The following is a 16,576-nucleotide window of genomic DNA, read 5'->3' as shown; positions in this document are numbered from 1 at the left end:
CACACTGTTCTCCATAGTGGCTGTACTAGTTTGCATTCCCACCAACAGTGTAAGAGGGTTCCCTTTTCTCCACACCCTCTCCAGCATTGTTTGTAGACTTTCCGATAGCAGTCATTCTGACTGGCATGAGTTGGTACCTCATTGTGGTTTTGATTTGCATTTCTCTGATAATAAGTGATGTTGAGTATTTTTTCATGTATTAGTTAGCCATCTCTAGGTCTTCTTCAGAGAAATGTCTGTTTAGTTCTTTGGCCTATTTTTTATTTTTCTGGTATTGAGCTGCAAGAGCTGCTTGTATATTTTTGAGATTAATTCTTTGTCAGTTGCTTCGTTTGCTATTATTTTCTCCCATTCTGAAGGCTGTCTTTTCACCTTGCTTATAGTTTTCTTCATTGTGCAAAAGCTTTTAAGCTTAATTAGGTCCCATTTGTTTATTTTTGCTTTTATTTCCATTACTCTGGGAGGTGGGTCATAGAGGATCTTGTTGTGGTTTATGTTAGAGGGTGTTCTGCTTATGTTTTCCTCTAGGAGTTTCATAGTTTCTGGTCTTACATTTAGATCTTTAATCCATTTTGAGTTTATTTTTGTGTACGGTGTTAGGAAGTGTTCTAGTTTCATTCTTTTACAGGTGGTTGACCAGTTTTCCCAGCACCACTTGTTAAAGAGATTGTCTTGTCTCCATTGTATGTTTTTGCCTCCTTTGTCAAAGAAAAGTTGTCCATACGTGTGTGGATTTATCTCTGAGCATTCTGTTTTGTTCCATTGATCTATATTTCTGTCCTTGTGCAAGTATCATACTGTCTTAGTGACTGTAGCTTTGTAGTATAGTCTGAAGCCAGGCAGGTTGATTCCTCTAGTTCCATTCTTCTTTTTCAAGGTTGCTTTGGCAATTCGCAGTTTTTTGTGTTTCCATAAAAATTGTGAAATTATTTGTTCTAGGTCTGTGAAAAATACCATTGGTAGTTTGATAGAGATTGCATTGAATCTATAGATTGCTTTGGGTAGTATACTCATTTTCAATATATTGATTTTTCCGATCTGTGAACATGGTATATTTCTCCATCTATTTGTGTCATCTTTGATTTCTTTCATCAGTGTTTTATAGTTTTCTATATATAGGTCTTGTTTCTTTAGGTAAATTTACTCCTAAATATTTTATCCTTTTCATTGCAATGGTGAATGGGATTGTTTCCTTAATTTCTCTTTCTGTTTTTTCATTGCTAATGTATAGGATTTCTGTGTATTAATTTTATATCCTGCAACTTTACTATATTCACTGATTAGCTCTAGTAATTTTCTGGTTGTATCTTTAGGGTTTTCCATGTAGAGGATCATGTCATCTGCAAACAGTGAGAGTTTTACTTCTTCTTTTCCAATCTGGATTCCTTTTATTTCCTTTTTTTCTCTGATTGCTGTGGCTAAAATTTCCAAAACTATGTTGAATAGTAGTGGTGAGAGTGGGCACCCTTGTCTTGTTCCTGACTTTAGGGAAAATGCTTTCAATTTTTCACTATTGAGGATAATGTTTGCTGTGGGTTTATCATATATAGATTTTTATTATGTTGAGTTATTTTCCTTCTATGCCTGCTTTCTGAGAGTTTTTAATCATAAATGGGTGTTGAATTTTTTCAAAGGCTTTCTCTCCATCAATTGAGATAATCATACTGTTTTTATCTTTCAATTTGTTAATGTGGCATATCACATTGATTGATTTGCGAATATTGAAGAATCCTTGCATCCCTGGGATAAAGCCCACTTGGTCATGATGTATGATCTTTTTAATATGTTGTTGGATTCCGTTTCCCAGAATTTTGTTGAGGATTTTTGCATCTATGTTCATCAGTGATATTGGCCTATAGTTTTCTTTTTTTGTGGCATCTTTGTCTGGTTTTGGTATTAGGGTGATGGTGGCCTCATAGAATGAGTTTGGGAGTTTACCTTCCTCTGCAACTTTCTGGAAGAGTTTGAGTAGGATAGGGGTTAGCTATCTGTAAATTTTTGGTAGAATTCACCTGTGAAGCCATCTGGTCCTGGGCTTTTGTTTGTTGGAAGATTTTTTATTACAGTTTCAATTTCTGTGCTTGTGATGTGTGTGTTAAGATTTTCTATTTCTTCCTGATTCAGTTTTGGAAGGTTATACTTTTCTAAGAATTCATTCATTTCTTCCAAGTTGTCCATTTTATTGGCATATAGTTGCTGATAGTAGTCTCTTATGATCCTTTGTATTTCTGTGTTATCTGTTATAATTTCTCCATTTTCATTTCTAATTTTATTGATTTGATTCTTCTCCCTTTTTTTCTTGATGAATCTGGCTAATGGTTTGTCTATTTTATTTTATATTCTCAAAGAACCAGCTTTTAGTTTTGTCTCATTAAAATCTTTACACAAAAATGTTTAAAATACCCATAGGTGTGATTTTGTTTCACCAGTTATTTAAACTGGTTATATCCATTATACATCCATTACTACATCTTGAGAGGAAAAGGTGGAAAATCAGGCACTTTTGGAATCACAGTGCCTGTCTCAGATATCATCTGTAATCACTCATTGCACTAAAGAATCCAGTGATCCATTGGCTTTAAATTTGATGTACAAGTCAGAAATGGCCTCATGAATTACCACCTAAAGGTACACTGCTAAGTCACTTCAGTCATGTCTGAAACTTTACGACCCTAATGTCTGACTCTTTGCAACTCCAATGTTCCCAAATGGTCATTCCACACATACTAGTCTTCTCATATATGTGTGCATGTGTGTGCTCAGTCATGCTCAACTCTTTGCAACCTCGTGGACTGTAGGCCACCAGGCCCCTCTGTCATGGGATTCTCCAGGCAAAACTACTGAGTTACCATTTCCTCCTCCAGGGGATCTTCCTGACCCAGGGGTCTAACTTCTCCTGCAGCTCCTACATAGCAGGTGGAGTTTTTATCACTGAGCCACTAGGGAAGCCCACCTAAAACTATCCCTTGACATTAAAAAAAAAAGAAAAAATTCCATCTGTAGAAAATAAAATTTAGGGAATGATAAAGTATGGTGCACACTTGTTAGATATTAGCAGTCCAAAATTCAGATTAAAGGCATATCAAATTTCTAAATTACAAGTTGGAGAATGTGAAAGTTTACGTGGTTCAGTGTGGCATAGCAGTAACTATCTAGGGAGTTAAATACTTCATGGGGTTCATATTTTAACTCTTAGGTAGACAAGAAAGGATGAGAACAAAGGGCGGTCATTAACAGAGCTCTGCCTGGTACCAGAGCAGACTGTTTAAGTGAAACAATTTAAAGCCAATGTTTAAATCCAACTATTAAAGCCAACAATTTAAATCCAATGACTGGATTTAACAGATTTTTAAAACTAAAATATAGTCAAGGACTTCTCTGGTGGTCCAATAGTTAGGACTTATCCCGTGCTTCCAATGCATGGGATATAGTTTCAATCCCTGGTTGGGGAACTAAGATTCTGTTTTGTGTAACTCCAGAATGATTACATTGTTTACAGTCTAAAAAATAAGCATTTTTTAAATCTTCAGAAAAAAATTTTTAGTCAGAATATTTTTGATATACAGACAAAGCCTGCAACACCTCAAATTGTATTTTGTTTGTAAAAAGTATTCCAATAGGGGCTTCCCTGGTGGTTCAGTGATAAAGACTCTGGCTTCCAATGCAGGACACATGGGTTCCATCCCTGGTCTGGGAAGATCCTACATGCCACAGAGCAACTGAGCCTGTGTGCCAAACTTCTGAGCCTGTACTCTAGAGCCCATGAGCGGAAACTACTGAATCCACTTGCTGCAACCACTGAAACCCGTGCACCCTGGAGCCCCTGCTCCATAACAACAGCAGCCACTGCAATGGGAAATCCATGCACTACAAATTGAGAGTAGCCCCCATTCACCACAACTATAGAAAAGCCCACACAGCAGCCAAGACCCAGCACAGTTTAAAATAAATAGTAAATATATAAAATTTTTTAATAAAGTATTTCATTAAAGTGATATGGTAAAATGTGTATTTTATGACATTTATGCATATCAAAGTGTTAAGACAAGATACAATTTTCTTAAAAGTAAACGGCAGCATATTTAAAAGAAAAAAAGAGAGAGAGAGAAAGGAAACCAGAATCGGGGCACTGGTTGAAGTACCTCAACCACTGAGGAACTTGGATGTCAGAACAGCACCAGATGGAAAGTGACTTATTGGGTATAGAGAGCTTGGATCTGTTTCTTATCAAAATGTTCACTTTGGCAGAGTCTGCCAGGCCCGCGTCCTGACCCCTTCTTCTGCCTTTCTACTCCTTCCCAATCATTCTGGGCATCTCCTCTGCTATTTGTTTCTCTTATATGTTCATTCCTTTGTTCTTCTTTCTTTAGACTCCATGTTGGCAAAACCTATAATTCGTTAAAAATGGAAAAATGCCAGTTTGTTATTGAAATCACATGCCCACAAATCCGTATGTATACATACAGCAGAAACACGCATGTGCAGTTTGCTTACTATTGTAAATCAAATACGTAAAGGAAACTGGCTATATATAATAGCATACTTATTCATGAGTGATTTAACCATTACAACATTGCATCTTTACCTAGCGTGTCACTTGGTGCATTATAAAATCAGGAACAAACCAGACCCCATTCCACAAGAGACGTTTGGGGAGGTAGATGAGATGGTTCAGTCTCTTTTCCTATCTCCTGCCTGTCCAGCACTGCAGAGTTGTTAGTACCCAGCCCTCCTTCCACGGTTCCTCTTTCAGTTCCGAGAGCCACCATCCAGTTGTTGGCATGATTCTTCTTCCATGTGATATTTGCACATTATTTTAAATTTGCTTACACGAGACTGACTTTTATGCTTTTACTGTTATCAAATGCTATGATTTTGTTCACAATTCCTCAATTACTCAGGTACAAGTAATGTTCATTTGGGGATGAAATGTCCACAAGACAAGGCATACCGTAGCTGTGTATGTAATATAGTAGGTCAGTGTATTAAGACAATTCAAGTGGAGCAAAGAATCAATTTCCTTTAGTGGAGTAAAGAAATTCATGTGTGCTGGGCTCATGTCCCTCAAAACAGTGAGCCAATCAACCACCTTTTTCTTCCCTCCTCCCTCATCAACAGTTTGTTTTCATGTTTTTGAAACCTAGGGTTTCATTGGAGTATTTTTCTCTAGACCCTAATAAAGCATATTAAAAAGGAAAAAATCAAGAACATGCTTTTTATCTTTTATAAACATATGCTTTCAAATTTTATTGAAATATAGTTGATTTACAATGTTGCATTAGTTTCAGATGTACAGCAAAGGGATTCAGTTACATATATGTATATACACACATATATATATATACTTCTTTATATTCTTTTCCATTATAGGTTATTATAAGATATTCAGTATTCAGTATAGTTTCCTGTGCTATACAGTAGGTCCTTGTAGTTATGGTTATCTCTTTTATATGTCATAGTGTGTATATTTTAATACCAAACTGCTAATTTATCCCTCCCCCACTTTTTCCCTTTGGTAACCATAAATTTCTTTTCTGTGTCTATGAGGCTATTTCTGTTTTCAAATAAGTTCATTTGTATCATATTTTTTCGATTCCACATATAAGCAATATCATATGATGTTTGTCTTTTTCTGCCTGGCATACTTAGTATTATAATCTCTAGGCCTATCCATGTTGCTGTAAATGGTATTATATCATTATTTCATTCTTTTTTATGTCTGCGTAATATTCCATTGTGTATATATACACCACATCTTCTTTATCCATTCATTCATCTGTGGATACTTAGGTTGCTTCCTAGGAGCATGTTTATTTTAAAGTCAACAACAACAAAAAAAGTTTTACACAAGAGGAATCAAGGTCCAAACAACATACACACACAAAGAAAAAAATGATTATATTGTTTACTATAAAATTTACTAAATTTTCTTCTATTTAATTTGCATATGGAATTTGGCAATAGCACTACACGATGGAATTTTTGTTACAGTAATTGCACATTGGCACATCCTTTTTGGAAAATAACTGCCAGTATGTTGCCAAAAATCAGAACATAAGTTGACAATTGATTTAAAATTTGCATGCACTTGACCTGGTAGTTTTACTATTAGTATAATATAGTGTACTATTAGTATAAGCTATAAATGAAAATCTAAAATGAACATCAAGATTTATGTACAAGCCTATTATTCCTTATAGCAGTGTTGTAAATAGCAAGAAATTGCTAGCAAACCCAAATTCTGACAATAAGTATATATTATAGTCAATCTATAGAATTTATGTTCTGTAGACATTGAAAACAGGATTTCCAGAGTACTACATGACATGAAAAGTTAGTAGTAATGTTCAAGAAGAAAATGCAGGATATTAAATTGTATATGTAGCAATTCCCAATGCATAAATGTATGTAAATTAATACATATGAATAAAATACAAATGTAGATAAATGATAGAAAGAAACTGTAATGAAATATATCTAAAATGATTATATCTGGATAGTAGGATTCCAGGTGACTTTGATATTATTTTTCTACTTCTCTATGTTTTCCAAAGTTTTTTCATTCATATGTGTTGTTTTTTTTTTAATCCAACGACATTTTTTATCTGTCTCTGCAGTCTCCACCAGATTCTTTAAAATCTTTCAAGTAACCTATCACTGATGATTTCTTTTTTCTTACATTCTTACCTTAAATTTTGTTTTCTTTAGCTGCTGCTGCTCACTGATAACCTCCCAACTGCTCCATTTGTCTTGCTGTATAAACTTTGATAGGGACCTTTCTCATGCTTTTGACTTCAACAGAATTGCTCTTGTAATTGTCTCATCATTTGGATATCATCGTTGATAATCAGAGTTCCTTGGGTGCTGTGCTATGCTAAGTCCCTTTAGTTGTATCTGACTCTTTGTGACCCCATGGACTGTAGCCCCCCAGGCTCCTCTGTACATGGGGATTCTCAGGGCAAGAATATTGGAGTGGGTTACCATTTCCTTCTCCAGGGGATCTTCCGGACCTAGGGATCAAACCCACGTCTCTTAAGTCTCCTGCATTGGCAGGTGGGTTCTTTACCACTTATGCACTGGGAAACCCATGCCTTGGGCAGGAGGCCCTAAAAAACTGAGTCTATGACAGGGCTTCAGATATGTGTGACTTGTTATAGGAAAGGAAAACCTTTCCAAACCTTATTAAGAAAAAGCTTCTCTTGTTGTGGAGCATGGGCTCTAGGGCATGTGGGCTTCAGTAGTTGCAGCACATGGGCTCAGTAGTTGCAGCTCCCGTGCTCTAGAGCAACTCAGTAGTTGTGGCACATGGGCTTAGTCGTTCCACAGCATGTGGGATCTTCCCAGACCAGGGATTGAATCCATGTTTCCTGCATTGGCAGACGGATTCTTTACCACTGAGCCACCAAAGAAGCCCCTCAAGAATTTTATACATCTAAACCTGTCAGTCACTGGCCAAATAGGAGGGTGGGGGGAAGGGTGATGCTGTCACAGCCCCAGCAGGTAGCTCCCATCAACTACTGACGATTCTTCAGAAAGAACCCAAACACCTGAAGGATGGATGCATCAGCTGGCAAAGGCAGTCGGGGTGGGGCACTAGCAGAATCCACTACCCATGATGATGATGGATGGGAAAGAGATGGGGAGGACAGGGAGGTGGGGAGGTGAGTTTCAAACCAATCCATATAATGTCAAAAAGGCACACTTTCAAACTAATGCTCCCATCGCAGCTGGAAGAATGCTGATTCAGGATGACGCAGCTCCGACAGTCCAATATTACAGGAGACCACAAGTGGAAGGCCACTGGAATGATATACGGCATTTAAAATTCCAAAATTTTTAACACATGGAATTAAAGAGGGCCCTGTTTAGGTAATCTTCTGCTCTGAACTCCTGAGAAAATATTAAGCAGATATACTTAATTTCCTCTAATACTTAATATGTTTTCCATCCAATTGTGAGCCTTAAAAATAGCTGCTAGACTTCCCCTAGAGATGGCTTCAAGGCCTCCTTGGTCCAGTGGTGCAAATTACTGGATACTGGGATAAGAGGACCTATAAACTATGCTGTTAATATAAAAACCTCTATCATTCCTACCTCTGACATCTTGGTGTTGCCAACAAATATGATATACTTTCCAAATGTTCCTCTTCATCCCATCATGCTCCATGTGTCAAGCTGTAAGAGAAAGTTGGTAGCTGAAAATTTTAGGTCTTGTGAGAACTACTTCAGATCTTTTCAAAGCCTAAATCTACAGGTTCAAAAATCTGCTGTCAATTGAGAGAAATAAGTCAATCAAATCTATTACTGGATTTTAGGTAGGTTTGAGAGCTCTTTACTTTTCAAGATGTTATGATCATATCATATGGACCCAAAGAAGAGCATTTTTCACCCCTCTTAATTCCTCATAATTCAGAGGAGAAGCCCTAAAGCAGACATTGAAAATATTAACACAGAAGGTGCAGAAGTAGGGGGAAAAATTGTTAGAAGTGTTAGGAAAAAAGAAAGAAAGAAATGGAAGAGAAAAGAGACATTTGAAAAACATCTTTCTCTTTACTAAGCAATTTGTTTCCTAACTTTTTTGTGGCTCCAGTGATAGTCTTCAGGAAACTTGGTGATGTCATTTCCTTTCAATCGGCCAGTTACATAAATGCTGGGAAAGAGCCAAGTAAAACAGCCCTCAAACAGATGGCCATGTGTGTAAGTGCCAGAAAGTGAGAACAGCCATTTGTAGTTATTTTTTTTTTACCCCACACGCATGGTATAATGTTTATTTTACAACCTCTCTCATGGACTTATGTGGATCATTCTTGTCATTTTTCTTGGGAAAAAAAAAATCCCAAAGGAAGCAGTCATAAAATATAAAAGACGAATCATGAAATAGTGAAAAATAAGGTAATGGGCAGAAGTGAGCATTGCATTGGGAGAATTTAAACCATCAAAGAGCAGTCCAGGCAAGGCTCTTTGGGTGCTCAAACATGCTGAGAAGGGATGTCTATGACTATCAGGAAATTTCAGATGAAGGAGATTTTCAAGGCAAATGAATTCACCTTATGATTCACAAGAAGGTAGAAATGAGATGCCTGCGTGGCTTTCACAGAAAAGCACACTTTCTCGATTTACTTTTATTCCTTCAAAGCAAATCAAAATGTAGCTGCGGAGTTCCTTCACAACGAGTGGGCTCCAGGCCTCCCTGTTCCAAGTACATATTGATGCAATCAGGAGGAGTTTACACTTTTGTAACTGTGAAGAATTTCAGTTATGCATAATAAAACACAGCAAGGAGTTTGAGGCTTTTCAGCTACAAAACCTAAATTCTGTTCTTGCTGTCTGCAATGACTGATAATAACATTTTTTGTCTTTTCTGCTAATGAGAAAGAAGCACAGGTTTTCTTTTAACACCTAGTACAGCACACATTATGTTATGCAGGTTCAAAGTAAGTTAATCCTTCATAAATTCTATCAATTAGCTTCCTTTGATATTTCACTATTTCAATTATATAAGGACATGAAAAAAAGTTTAAAGTCTATCCTCTTAAATCCAGGTGTCACAGAAATCAGCAGGGAGGGAAAAAAATGAGAATAAGCTAATCATGGACCTTCTTTTGATTGTTTTCTTCTTTGTTAAAAAGTTTCTTTTATTTCCGTGGAGATTAAAGGATTTAATTTCTCTTTCATCCATCAAAATTCCACAAGTATGTAGCTGTGCATTCTAATCTCTACTTGAATATGTAGCTGTAAAATGTCAGATTTATTTGTTCACAAATATTTCTTAAACAACAATTATGGGCCAACGACCGTGATAGAAATGGGTGATAAAGAGATACCCACTGAGGGAACGTTGCTGAAACAGGTCAAATGTTCCAAGCTTTTATTTAAATATTACTTTTCTGGTCTTTTCAAAACTTCTACCAATTTTTATGCTGTTCTAACACTTGAATCCCAGGAAAATATTTGGAACTCTGCTACTTCCTGTGAGACTTCTATACCTCTTTAGGTTAGAGAAGGACAGTTTCAGAGACTCGGTTACCTTAAGGTAGAATTGTGTCCTCAAAAGGGTTTTGTGCTTATTTTGGACTCTGCTGCCTGAACTCCACCAAACAGCGTAATAAGTTCCACATGCCCATTTTTTTGAAGAACACATTTTCAAAGCAGCAAATGTTTTGACGGATTGGCTCTCGGAGCGCCTGAATACTGTTATACACATCATTTAGCATTTCACAAGGCCCCTACTGTTCAATTCTGGGAATGGAGCCAGGGTAACCTACCTACTGGTGTTCCAAGTAACGTGAAAATATTGAGAATTCTTAACCATCATGCTTCACTAAGACATATCTGGAATGTGAGGGTTTCTTTGCTGCCATGGAACTGTGTGAATGCATGTGCACATATGTGAGGGTGTGTGTGCATGTGTATGCAGGCATGCATACACACATTATAAGTAAAAGAAAGAAATATACCCTTAGGGTCAATAAATGAGCAACAACAATAACAAAATTTGATGATGGAAGTTTTGAGTGTTTTAAATTTTTAATCTTTCATCTAAAGTAGTTACTGAATTCTTATCTTATGTGAAAAGCAATGGAAAGTAACAAAAATACAATAGTGAGTATATAATAGATTAAAGGTTTTTCTTTCATGTAAAGAATTTCATAAAGTTTTCTTGCTTGCCTCACATTATCATCTTTGTGCATCCTGTATTACTCACATAATAAGCATTCTTGGGCTCAGTCTTGCCAAATTTGCTTAAATATAATGTTCTTCTGGGATACCTCTTCCTTCCTCCCCCCACCTCCACCCGGAGATTCTGAATCAGTAGATCTGGGGTTGGGCCTTGGAATTTCTATTTTTAAGAATCATGTCATCTTTCTCAGGACCCAGTATGAAAACTTTAGGTATTTTTTAAGAAACCCTTCAAAAGTCAAAAATTAAGACTTTATATGTGTATAGGAATCTACTATCTAGTATTCCCACTTATTTTTCCTCTAACTTACTGGCTTCTGAATTACATTCATGAAATCTATCCTTTTGTTAAAACCTTTTTACTATTTCAGCACCTGACCTTCCTCATTGTTCCAACATCTTTCTCTCAGTCACTATATAATGAAAATATCATAGAAAGATGGCTTATAAACAACAGAATTGATTTCTCACAGTTCTGGAGGCTGGGAGTCCAAGATCAAGTCACGAGCAGATTCTATGTGTGGTGAGGGCTCACTCTCTAGTTCACAGACAATGCCTTCTAGCTGTCACCTCACAAGGCAGAGGGGACGAGGGGCCTCTCTGGGGGCGCTCTTTTATAAGGGCACTATGACACAATGGACATGAGTTTGAGCAAACTCCAGGAGATGGTGAAGGACAGGGAGGCCTGGCGTGCTGCAGTCAATGGGGTTGCAAAGACTCAGACATGACTGAGCAACACCAATATGCCATTCATGAGAGCTCCACACCGTTATGACCCTAAACACCTCCAAATACCATCATGTTGAGGAAAGAGGTTTCAACATATAAATTTTGTAGGGGCACAAATACGCAATCTATAAGTGTCTGTCTGAGGAAAATATTAGATACAGTGATCTGGGTGTTTAAAGTGATATATTTTAAAATTGGTATTTATGGTAAGAAAGATACACCCTAGTAATGTATTCTCTTAGAGAAACATGGTTCATTAGGGAAGGGAGTGCAAAAAACATCTTAACTTCCTTAATGAAGATAAAATCTTAAGAATTATTGCTCATTAAAGAGTAATATAATCCAACAGTTCTGCTAATACAAGGCAATGGACATGTTTTGCTTGATTTATTAATTATGGAGGCATATTTAATTAGGAGGCAGTCCAGCAAAAAATGCATTCAGAGGTTTAAATTAAAATCTCAGTTAACACCTATAAGAACATTGAGATCTTGAGCATGTTATCTTTTCTAACCTTTTAGAAGCCTCTTTTTCCCTCCTTTGTTAAGATGAAGATCCATCTCATCGAGTTGATTTGAGACTTAGGAAGATATCTAAGTGGGTGGTGGTGGTTTATTCCCTGTCAGTGTCCAACTCCTGCAACCCCATGGACTGTTGCCAACCAGGTTCCTCTGTTCATGGGATTCTCCAGGCAAGAATACTGGAGTGGGTTGCCATCTCCTTCTCCAGGGGATCTTCTTGACCCAGAGATTGAACCCGGGTCTCCTGCATTACAGGCAGATTCTTTACCAACTGAGCCACCAGGGAAGCCTAATCTAGGTGGAGACTGACATGCAGTAGGTGCCCATATGTTTTTAGATTTATCATGAATGTTATTGGCTTCCCAGATGACTCAGTGGTAAGGAATCCTTCTACCAACACAGGAGATGCCGGATACCTGGGTTTGATCCCTGGGTCGGGAAGATCTCCTAGAGAAGGGAATGGCTACCCACTCCATATTGTTGCCTGGAAAATTCCATGGACAGAGGAGCCTGGTGAACTATAGTCCATGGGGTCACAAGGAGCTGGATACAACTGCACAACTGAGCACATACACATTAATGTTATCATTATTGAAATATTAATTAATGACCTACTACTTGCCAGGCATGCACAAGATAGCCCGAGTCTGTTCTATACAGACCCTCATGAAGTGGACAGAAAATAAATATATATTGAACATAAATAAAACAGAATTTCAGCTATTACTCTATGCTTGGAAGAAAACAAAGCAGGGTAATGTGCTGGGAATTACTAGGAATAACTAAGATGGCTGTGAGAGCCTATTCAGGAGACGATGCGATATCCTCAGAGAGTGGGTGATGATTAGGAACCCATTGTCCAAGGATGCAGGGAGAGCAGTCTAGGCAGAGGTGGGAAGGAGGCATATGTGGATGGTCAGTGAGAGCAAGCGGAAGGTGGGACAAGATGGAATAGGAAGTAGCAGGAATCAGATACATGCTTCCCCCTTTGGTTGTTTCTTTTCAAACTGGGGATATACATATTTGCTAAAAAATAAATTATTCTCCTTGAGGATGGGAACAGTAAAAGTACTTTTAAATTGTTTTTTCTTTTGTTTAGCTTTTAGTTGTTGTTGTTGTTGTTTTAATTGGTGGATAATTGCTTTACAATGTTGTGTTGGTTTCTGCTGTACAACAAAAATGTGAATCAGTCATAACTATATATATATGTCATTACAGACCACCAGGTTGGGCTCCTTGTGTTATATAGCAGGTTCCCACTAGCTACCTGTTTTATATATGGTAATGTATATATATCAATGCTGCTTTCTAAATTCTCCTTCCCCACTATGTGGTTCAGTTTTCTAAGGCTTATATCCATGGTTATTCTTTGTGTTTTCTGACTGGTGGGACCCCATGCCATACATATGGTTACATATGTTGAAAATCACAGCTTGTATCTAATATTTCATTGTCCTCTCAGAAAAGTACACTTTTCTTTACACTAGAACAATTAATGTGCCCTATGACCTGTCAGGGAAGAAGTAAAAAAAAAAAAAAAAATGCTTGTTTCATTAGAATGTAATATCAGCTTTCTCCAGTTTCCCCATTATGTTGGGCCACTGATGATTTAATTTCTATTATATTGGGCCACCAATGGTTGTTCAGCTTTCTAGCCAATTTACCAGATTTTTAAGTTATTGCCCACTCGTTACGAGGACATTGTGCTGTACCATAAGCAATGTTCCTTTCTAATACGATGAAAAACTGTATATGTATTCTTAGGAATAATTTCTATGCATTTCAACAAAGGAGAAACAAAAGATATCAAAATTAACCACTGCACATTTTAGATCAAAAAATGAGGATTTTATACAGAATTATGAAAGTTTATGGAGATTTCCATTGGAGTCCGCTAGCCAAAATCATTATAGAGATGAAGAAAATGAAACACCAAAATGTTAGCAACTTTCACAAAATTACTTCCTCAAAAAGATAAGGTTCTAGGGACTTCCCTGGTGGTCCAGTGGTTAAGAATTTGCCTTCCAGTGCAGGGGGTACAGGACAGATCCCTGGTCAGGGTGCTAAGAGCCCTCATGTCTTGTGGCCAAAAGAACAAAACATAAAACAGAAGCAATACTGCAACAAATTCAAATAAAGACTTTAAAAATGGTCCACATTAAAAAGAAAATATTCTAGCTAAAATTCAAATTACTTATTTCTATAGCTTGTGCTCTTTCTATTCATAAACACAGGAAAACATATGTTTGCTGTGTATGAAGGAAATTAGATTCTTATGAAGAATTAAGGGAAAAATAAAGCTTTCATTTATCTACTATATGAGTACATTTTATTGAATATTCATTTAGGACCAAATTATCCTCACTGATTCAAGCTTCCAACAGAGTGAGCTTCATAACCTATACGTTTCACATTTTAGTAGCTCTAAAATATGAAAAATGAAGGACTAAATAGCAGGAAGTTGTATGCCCCACTTTGCCAAGAGTTAGAGGAATTTGGGATAAACATGAGTTCAGATCTTGGTTTTTAGGGTGTGATTGAACTCTTAGATTCATCTGTTTTTAAAACTGTAAGAAATTATTGCGATTATGCACTAAAATCTTCCATACTGTTATAACCAAATGGCATGAGACCTACTTAAAGAAAAGCATTGCAGTTTTAAAATTGAGACCTTCAATTTTCTTTTTTGGCTAAATTGAGAAATATTCTTCTGAAATACAATATGGTTTTTCACTGACAGGTGCTCTGTCCCAGCTGGTAAGTGGTGAAACAAAAGATCTCTGAAAACCTTTCAATGGCACCATTGCCATGTCAATGTGTCCTGGCCACCAGAGAACTGTATACAGGAGACATTTGGATTTATGCTCACTATTTCAAATCAATATTAGGTAAGGAGTGCCGATGATGTCGTTCTCTAGGATAGCTGGATCAAGGGCTTACATCCTGCTCAGTAGTGACCTGAGGGACACAGATCAGATCATGAACACCTACAAGGAGGCTTTAAACTTTGTCTGTATCTCAAACGTGCAGCAGATGGCAGACAGCAATCTGAGGAACAAGCCAATGCATATTAAGGTACAAAGCATAGGAGAAGAGAGGAAGAAAATGAATATGTTTTAAATACTCCCTATGAGCTGAGCTCCGTGGGAGTCTCTTTGAATATTATATCATTTGTTTCCCAATACTCTTTGAAGAAGGGATTATAGCTATTTCATAAAGAAAGAAAATGAGGATCAGAGAGTTTAAATAAGTTCCTCAAAACTACACTGTTCCTCAGTAGAGCAGCCAGAACTTGAACTGATTCCAAACCAACGCTCCTCCCCTGAACTGAGACATGGGTTCATAACCCAGTTCTGTATCCAATGACGGCATCCAGGTATGAGAAGCAAGAGAGCATGTGTGGGTTTGGTCAAGTAATTTGAAAGAAGAATTTGTGAGCTGCTGTTTTGTTTTTCTGAGACATAGGCCTGCCAAATTTTGAATAGGACAATAGTCTTGTTTCTTAGACTTAGGATTAAGTATTTTTGATCTTTTTCTTGCAACATCAGAAATATGGCTTAGCTTTAGAAAATATGTCTTGAACACAAAGTGAGGCTTTATAAATAAATTAGTTCTGACTCTAACTGCTGACATGCCCATTTCCTCAAGCTCTCAAATCTAAAAATTTCTGCATCTTTCTTGGCCCACCACCACCAGGAACTGCCACTCCCTAGGACTGGTTTCATACATTTTCATTCTCAGATCCAAATGTTCAGACCTGGTAATAAAACAGGTCAAATCAGCCAGTGCTTGGCAAGTGACAATCTGGGTACAGATCATTGGCCCAACAATGGTTTTCTTTGTAACAAATAATCAAAGTGTATCCCTGCTCCAGTGAGTAAGAATGAAGATGAGTTATGCTTCAAGATCACTCATAATAGAGAAGGGAATTCAGGTTAGATGGCTCCTTACCTTTTAGTCAGGTACCAGCAGCATCTTGTCATCAAAATCTGAAGGCTTTATTATCTTTTGAGAACCAGTACATCCAAGAAGCTCTCAATCCAATGGCTCTTCTTCCTTAATGAATATGAAGCTGAAATAGTTCTGTTTTAATACCAAAAAGATAGTTATAACACTAGCCAGTATTTATTTAGCAGTTAACATGGGCCAGACCTGCATAGGCACTTTACTTTTGATTCTCATATGGGACTGTGAGGTAGGCGTTATCATCCCCATGGGCCGTAAGAACGCTAAAGTTCAAAGTTGTTGTATAACTTCTTCGAATTCATACAATAAATGGCAGTACAGGCCATGAAGTCCATGAAGCCCAGCTGGGCTCGAGGTTGACCCTGGGGCATAACTGCTTGCTGTGCTTTACCACTCTGTCATATCTGACTCTTTGCCACCCCATGGGCATACTTGTTTCGTGGGTCCAATTTCCTCTGCATGAATCAGAGATTCAGACTTTTGTGACATGCTTACCATTCCAGGGAACTCAGAATCCGGAGCAGAATGTGCAACAAAGTGTAAAAGACTAGTGTTTTATGGTGAACACACATTTTAAGATTTACCTAATGGGTCAATCCTGTTTCCCATCCTGGTAATATGCCTCTGCCTCAAACGTTCTAATTTGCCTTCAAAACACCAGTGCTTGTGACTCCTTCAAC

The 16,576-nt window shown here is 37.4% G+C and overlaps 1 long non-coding RNA gene across 1 annotated transcript; it reads right to left on the bottom strand.

Annotated features, from left to right (window-relative positions):
- Window positions 1–3,997: 3,997 nt before the first annotated feature.
- LOC145518264 (uncharacterized) lies at window positions 3,998–16,362 on the bottom strand. Its single transcript, XR_014062794.1, has 4 exons — window positions 16,083–16,362; window positions 15,882–16,002; window positions 8,095–8,175; window positions 3,998–4,388 (listed from the first exon to the last, which is right to left on the bottom strand). It is a non-coding gene; the product is annotated as an uncharacterized LOC145518264 (long non-coding RNA).
- Window positions 16,363–16,576: the final 214 nt, after the last annotated feature.

Source organism: Giraffa tippelskirchi, chromosome 8 (assembly GCF_054371585.1).
Source record: "Giraffa tippelskirchi isolate mGirTip1 chromosome 8, T2T-mGirTip1v1.2.pri, whole genome shotgun sequence".
Lineage (NCBI taxonomy): Eukaryota > Metazoa > Chordata > Mammalia > Artiodactyla > Giraffidae > Giraffa > Giraffa tippelskirchi.
Note: the sequence above shows the minus strand (reverse complement) of the source record. Positions and strands in the feature narration are given on the sequence as shown.